Source organism: Phaseolus vulgaris, chromosome 8, assembly GCF_051622355.1.
Source record: "Phaseolus vulgaris cultivar YP4 chromosome 8, ASM5162235v1, whole genome shotgun sequence".
Lineage (NCBI taxonomy): Eukaryota > Viridiplantae > Streptophyta > Magnoliopsida > Fabales > Fabaceae > Phaseolus > Phaseolus vulgaris.
Window position 1 is genome coordinate 44,749,313 of NC_143505.1, and position 8,600 is coordinate 44,757,912.

An 8,600-nucleotide genomic window follows, 5' to 3' on the forward strand; every position below is an offset into this window, starting at 1 on the left:
TCGATTATAAAAAAAAAAAAAATTATTATGTTCATAGAACCTTTTAAAATAATCGTTCTCTTTTAAAACTCATTTTAACACATGTAATTATGTTGTGTGTTGATTAACCTTGTGAATACCTTGTGTGAAGGACTCAAACAACCATTATAATGAAAGGAAAACACTTTAAAACATCAATATCTCCATCTTTAATCATCATCATCATCAAAATATTTTCACTTGAGGTTTGAGGATTTCTTCAAGATCAATAATCTCCCCATTTTTTATGAAGACCCACATCTAATGCATGTTCTAGACTTGTATGCTAGATATGATGTCAAACAACTTTCTTTTGAGTCTTTACATCACACAAGTACAAAGACATAACAAGGAATTTCCCCTTACTATGTGAACTCCCCCCTTAGTCCATGCCCTTTGCTTAAGGTTTAAGGAAAAAAACAAGCGAAGAACCAAGACTAGGAGTCCAAAGAAAATTTTAATTTATTTGTAAAATTAAGTGCATATATACTATAGTCAACATACAACATGCATACATCTCCCCTTTGGGACATTATAAAAAAGATAAACCAACAAAATTATGATATATAACATGTGTTAAAAAGAAAATATGAAAAATTTCAAGTCAAAGTATTAATAATCAGTTATCCTAGAGCAAACGTGAATTTCAGAAAACAATTCACTATTGAAGATTGATTAAGCTCCCATGTAATCTATTATCCTAGAGATAAAACTCATTTCTAGGATGAAAACCTTATGGAATAATCAATTATTGACATTAGAAATAAAAAAAAATAGTTTAAAATATGATACATTTAATCTATTATTACACATTTTAATCCATTAAATTGATATTGTAATAAATTATGTCTGAATTTAACATATTAAAATCGAAATAAAACTAAAAAAAGTGAACATAAAAATCTAAATTGGGCCAATATCTATTTATTGATTATTTTAATAAAAAAAAAACAAGATACAAAACAAGAGAAATCAAAACATCATTACAAGAAATACAACGCAATCAAAGATAGACATTATTCATCACTAGATTCACTACTACTACTCTCAACATTCATCTTTTTCAACTTTCTCTTAATGCTTTCAAGGGCAAGGTGACCATTCTCTAAAGTGTCATTGTGTTCCTCATCCTTTCTATATTGATATTGTACAATTTGTTCAAAGGGAGTAAGTAGTTTTTCTTCTACCTCTTGGGCATGATTTCCCTTAGCTTGCATTGGTTCAAGCTAATCTTTTGGGGCTTGAATATTGTGTTCATGTTTGAAGACCCATTGGTCATTCCTTTTGATAAGTCCTATTTTTTGAAGTGTAGTCTCTTCGATCTTATTAGAAGGGTGCAGGGATGTTGCAAACTCTCCTTCAACTCCAAATCCATACTATTCAAATAATCTAGAGAGAAAAACAACAAAAGGAAGATGATAGCCTGACAAACTTTTTGCTTAAAGCATAATCTAAAAAATGATTATAAGCTAGTTTAATTGGATGCTATTTTAGAGGCATAAAATAGTAGTATGTCATCCTCCAAAAGTTTAGCATGATTGCTTCCTCTTGAAGCCAACATCCATGCAATCACAAAGGCTAACGATCTTTCACCCATCTTCATGACACCCATTTATAATTGTTTAACATTATTTCCTTGAACTACAGTTGGGTCTCTTAGACAATCAAGATAAACAACTATTTTATTGAAATTTTCCAAACTAGATAATGCAACCTCAGCCTCCAATTTGAGCTCAATAATGTTAGCCCTAATTTATTTGGTAAGGGGAATTTCAACTCCTTTTACCTTATAGAGGAAAAGTCCCCCTACACAAGAGAGTTTTGAGTAGAAAACTCTAATAAGATTAGGATAGTACTTACCCTACTTCTCAAAAAATGTTTTCAACCACTGACTTCTTAATAATTCCTAAAAGGTGAACTATCTTCCCTAAAGTAATCCAAAAGAAGACACTTATAGGTAAACTTCCTATCACTCCAAAATCTCTCATACTCTTCCCTAAATTCTTCATCGATAAACCATCCCTTAATAGACGTTGGGAGTCTTGAGAACATTGGAGTTTTCCCTCTTTTAGTAACAAGGCTCTGAACTCCTTTAGGATGAGAAGGAAATGTTATTTCTAAAGTAGTGTTTTTGAGACAATAAGGAGAAAACTAAAGTTTTAATCAATTATAATAACCTAGAACGATAACTTTAATTGATTAAAATTTTAAGTAACTGATTATATTTCTCTTAAAAATCAATCATATGAATGCATACATAAATAATGGATTATTACTCATGTCAATAAATTAAATCAGAAAGTCCCAAAATAAAACACTCACAAATAATCGATTAAACTATGTTGTAATAGATTAAAATAGACAATACAACAACAAAATGCACTCAATTTAATCAATTACGGTGAATGTTAATCAATTAAACTACAACATTTTGCTTAAGTTTGTCACGGATAATCAGTTATATTTCAAGATAACATATTAAACTGCACAAAAAACATTTTTAAGCAATACGTTTAACATATCTAAGTATATTATCAATCAATTTACAATCTTTAAACCTTTAATAATACACCCAATGATTCAAACAACATGTTAAAAAACATGTTCACCTTGATATTATGTAGGAGCTTTTTGATTTCAATCTCCTTTTGTCCCACCCATGCAAAAACAAGTAAATCAAATTCCAACTATGCTCAAAAACAAATATGGATCATCTCATGTTAGTGGAAAATTGTACACCTTGGGTTCATGTATATTCTCCTTTAGCTACACCAACTTTTTTGAAATAACATTTATTCATTGCATGATCCTTTTTCATGCAATTGAAACAAGAGACTTGATATGTAAATGATCTTTTTCTGATTTTGTTTTTGTTCTTTTGGTTGATTTAAATCCAAGTTCAGATTCGTTATTCACATCTCTTGGAGAATTAAAGAGGACATCAAAGTTATACTTTTCAATTGATAATCTTGCAACTTCACCTTCAAGAAATTTTAATGTTTCTTCCAAAACCAGCAAGATTCACATTCAAAGATTTTATCTATTCAAACTTTTCAAGATTTTTATATTTAGTTCTTTAGTATAAAATTTCTTACCTTGTGCAACCAAATGATTAATCACATGTGTGAATCTTTTTTGTATTTTGAATATGTTGTCACGCTACTACATTTTGAACATTTTATATTCTTAAATCAAGGTGTTTTTCCTTACTTTTATAACCTCCTTTGTATCCTCATGAATAACGTCCAAAACTTCTCACGTTTCTTTATCAGTTTCACATATAAAGATTTGTAAAACTTGTCCAAGGTCAATGCATAGGCAATGATACTTCTAGTCTTGACATCATACTATGCTTTCTTTCTTCATCAATAGTTCAAAGGAAAAGGTCTTTCTTTTCTTGCATATTATTAATAACATTTATTGGAACAAATGGACCATTCAAGAAATCCTCCCAAATACCTTTATGAAATAATTCCAAAACTATTTGCATTCTTACATTCCAAAAAATATTATTTTCTTCGCAACATAATGGAGGTATGTTTATAGCAATGCCTTACACAAATGTTTGATTTTGCAAAGCCATTTAATGAAAAACTAAAGATCTTTATTTTGATAAATTCTCAAAAACTAGCTCTAATACCTATTATTATAAAAGAATGAACATCTTATTTAAACCAAGATGGGGTGAATTGATTTTCAAACCTTTTTTGAGAAAATTTTGTAGAGCTTGGAATCTTTGATGTTTCAAATCTATGGTGAAGGTTGAAGTTGTGCTACTTTTGGTTTGGGCTTAGTCTAGGTTGTTTAGAATCCTTGTAAAGATCACTCCTAGTCCCTTGCACAAGCTTGCTCAATCTGTTTTAAAAGAGAAAAGTGTTTTTCTAATCAAAGAGAAAAACAACCGGTTGAAACCTCGAAATAATCGGTTGTCTATCACTTGGCTTGTTTAAAGGTTTTAAGACTGTTTTTGACTTAGTTAAATAACTGCCTAACCAATTCAACCGGTTAAAACAACTTTTCAACCGGTTGATTGTAACATTTCATAACAGCTTTTTGAAAACCTGTTAATCTGTTTTGGAAGTGAATCAAAATTGTTTTGGCTCATAAATGCTGCCTAGAACGGCTAGTTTTGAGGGCTATAAATATGGCTTTTCTTTTAAAACAAACAACAAAAAGTTAGATATCAAATACAATGAGATTAAGATTGTTTTTGAAAGAAGTTTTTCAATAGTTTGCAAGATTGCTGAATAGTTGTGCACTGGTTCAAGGTCTGATCATGGGAGCTTTCTGATTCCTGTAAATTTAGGTGTAATCTGTTCCTTTCATTATTCTTGTATTTGTTCTTTTATAAACTTGTAAAGTGTGTGGAAATCCTGTAAAGTCAGAGGGTGTTCTGACTAAAGTGTGTGTAGCAAAGAGGGTGAGTGGTTCTTGTGGTATTAAGATCACCTCTTTGTAGTTGTGTAAAATGTAATTTGTGATTGGTTACTAGTGGAACCCAGTGGTTGTTTTGGGAACAGGATGTATCTCAAGGTTGAGTGAACCAATATAAAATTTGTTGAGTAAATCTCTCTCTCTCTCTCACTCCTTATAAACTGTTTGTTTTAATTATGCTTTTGCTGCTGCCATAAACAACCGGTTGAAATTCTGCAAACAATTTCTTTTACATTGTTTAATTGCTTTCCTTGATTGCTTAATCTGTGAATTGTGATAAAGCTTCATTCGTATTCAATCTTTGCGAAAATCTTTGATAAACAATCCCCCCCTCTTATTTAAGCCATTAATTATAACAATTGGCATCAAGAGTTTTGGATGGTCTTAAGCAAGTACCAAGGCATTGGTATGAAAGGTTAAGTTGTTTTCTTCTATCTCATTAATATGAAAGAGGGAAGATTGATAAAACCCTTTTCATTAAAAAAATCTGATTCTGCTGTAATGTTGGTCCAAATATATGTAGATGACATTATCTTTGGATCTTCTAATGAAAGAATGTGTGAAGATTTTGTAAAAGCTATGCAGGGAGAATTTGAAATGTCATTGATGGGGGAGCTCTCTTTCTTTCTTGGGCTGCAAATCAAGCAATCCAAAGAAGGCATCTTCTTGTGTCAATCCAAGTATTGCAATAACATACTCGAAAAGTTTGAGATGGAGAGTTGTAAAGCTGCAACAACACCTATGTCTACAAATTGCTACTTAAGTGCTGATGAAGTTGGAACAATAGTTGACCAGACAAAATACAGGGGGTTGATAGGTTCTTTACTATATGTTACTGCAAGTAGACTTGATATTATGTTTGTTGTTTGCCTCTGTGCAAGGTTCCAATCCAGTCTTAAGGAATCTCATCTTAAAGCTGCCAAAAGGATCCTAAAGTATCTTAAAGGCACAACATTTGTAGGTTTATGGTATCCTTCACACTCTCCTATTCATTTAGTAGGATACTCTGACTCTGATTTTGCAGGATGTAAATTAGATAGGAAAAGCACAAGTGGGACATGTCATCTACTTGGATCAAGCCTTATATCATGGCACAACAAAAAACAAGCGTGTGTAGCATTATAAAGAATATATAGCTGCAGGGAGCTGTTGTGCACAAATCTTGTGGATAAAGCAACAAATTGAAGACTTTGGGTTGAAGATAAGCAAGGTCCCTTTATTGTGTGACAACACAAGCGCAATAAATCTCACAAAAAATTAGGTTCAACACTCCAAAACCAAGCATATTGATATTAGACATCACTTCATTCGTGACCATGTCAGCAATGGAAATTGTGAGATTTAGTTTGTTGCCACAGAAAGCCAGCTTGCAGACATTTTTCACAAAACCCTTGACAATTATGACTTATCAACTTTTGATCACCAATCAAACACTAGAATATCTAGAAGTTACAACAACAAAGAAAATAGAGAAAAATGTTACCAAAATTTCACAATAGTAACACATAAGATTAAGCAACCCACAACCTTGATTAGAAAAATCTTAAGAACATTAACGAGTGTGAGAAAATAATTAGAAAATCTCAATATAAAATGTCTTTTATTTCAAATGTGTTATATGAAAACATTTAGTCAAGTATATAATTATAAACTTTTGAAACACTGATTAAAAATTGATGTTGATGTTTTTAATTGATTATATAAGTTGTTAGTCAATTATTATTTTGAAAATTAGTTACAACATTTTATGGTTTAATTGATTAAGGCACATATGGTTTCTCAACTCTCTACTTTAATTGATTAGATAGGGATAATCAATTATCTTGTTCTAAAACTCATCAAAAAGCATTTTAATTGATCATACAAAAATATAATTGATTATTATGTTCATAAAACCTTTTAAAACAAATTTTCTATTTTCAAAACTCAATTTAATTCATTTAATTAAGTTGTGTGCTAATTAACCTTGTAAATACCTTGTGTGAAAGACTTAAACAACAATTACAATGAAAGCAAAATACTTTAAAATATCTACAACATCTTCATGTTCAATCATTATCATCATAATATCTTTAGTTGGGCTTAAGGATTTTCCCAAGACCAACAAAATTTTATCAAGGTAAACTTGTTCCTTAAAAAATTGGCAATTGCTTCCTACACCCAACACTTTTCAATCTGCACCCAATACAATTTCAAAAATTCTAAAAACACCCTTTATTTTGGAAATGAAAATCCGAAATTGAAAATAATGCATTTTGGAAAATTAGACCCGGAAGAGATTATTGTGTTCCGGATATAAAAATCCAGAAAAATCAAAATCCCATTTCGGATAAAAATATATGGAATTGAAAATAATACATTCAGGAAAAGTTTATCTGGAAGAGATTATTGTGTTCCGTTAAAGGAGATCCGAAATGTAATTTTATATGTACCTCATTTTTTAAGGGTATTTTTGTCTTTTTCCCTGTAATTGGGTGCACTAATATGGTGGTGCAGGAAGCAATTTCCTAAAAACTTTCTTGTGAGTTGTAAGGTGTTTATAAAAAGGCAGTTTCTTCCTGCACCCCCACAAGGTTGCGCAAAGACAAAAGTGTCCCTATATAAATTGTACATTTTTTTTTGTATTCCGGGTTATGAAATCCGGTAAATTTTTGGATTGGCACTTCCGGTAAATTTTCGGATTGGTGCATCCGGTAATCTCTCGGATTGATGCTTTCGGTAGTACATGAATGATAGTGTTAATCCAAAATAAAAAAATACAAAACATCCATAATTGAAAAAACCATTTCGGATCCATCAATCCGTAATTCAAAATATGCATTCCGGATTCAGAAATCCATAATTGAAAAAAATCATTCCAGATCCACCAATCCGTAATAGAAATTAGACTTCCGGATTCAGCAATCCAGAAATCAATAGTTTATGCAAACTTTGCTTCCGGAACACCCCCTCATCCGGAATGCAACATGATTCACTTCCGCCTTGATGAATCCGTAGCACACTTCCAGATCCCGAAATTGTGGGGGTCAGTTTTGGAATTTACAAAATTGTGGGGGTGCAGGAAGAAAAATGTAGGGGTGCAGGAAGAAACTGCCTTATAAAAACTTGAAGTTAATTGATTGGCCCAATCTGGATGATTAAACAACGACTGTTTCTTCCTGCACCTCCATAGGTTCTTCTGGCACCCCCATACACAACATGAAAATACCTTTTTAGCCTTCTTGTGCCACCCCCATAAAATAGCTTCCGGATTATGTAATCCATACATGCATTTAAAAGAGACTTCCGTATTATGTAATCTGGAAGTCTTTTTTAGCTTCCGGATTACATAATTCGAAAACTAATCCTGCATCTGAAAAAATACTTCCAAATTATGTAATCTGGAAGTTAATTATGAATTTAAAAAGACTTCCGGATTACATAATCCGGAATATTACTGAGGAGTATTTTTGGAAATATGAAAATATATGGAGGTGGGAGAAGAATATATGGAGGTGCAGGAAGAAACAGCCTTAAACAACTGGAGGTGAAGGTGGACTGTAACATTCCAAATTTTTAATATACTATTTTTATCAATACTATGATTTTTAATGAATTAGATGATCTTATATATGTTTTACAAATAAACTAAACCAGTGTTATGATAGACGTGGAAATGATTCATCCGACTTAGCAATAAACAATTAAAAAATTTATGTCTAACACCTTTCTTTTGACAAATACAGGAGTTTAGATAAATTAAATCTTCATTTGATGAATTTGAGGGTCAAACGAACATGGAGTCTTCGTCTAATACACAAGGAAGAACACATGAATCTGAACTCTTCACCCCGCCTTTCATTTCAGGAAATATTAATCAGCAAACTCTAAGACTTCTTTTAATGCTCTTAATTCGAGAAATTCTACACCGAATAAGTATTACTTGACATGTTTTAGATAAATATTGGAAAAAGACAAGCTGCTTGAGGAAATAACTCTTGTGTGTTAGATTCATGACAATGACACACACTTTACGTTGAAGAATAGAAGCTTACATGAAATATAGAGAATAATTATACGAACAAAGTTATTTCAATTAAGTATTCAGACTATCAAGAGTCTTAACTTATTGTTTGACAAGAATTCATTATCAAAAGTCTTAACAAATG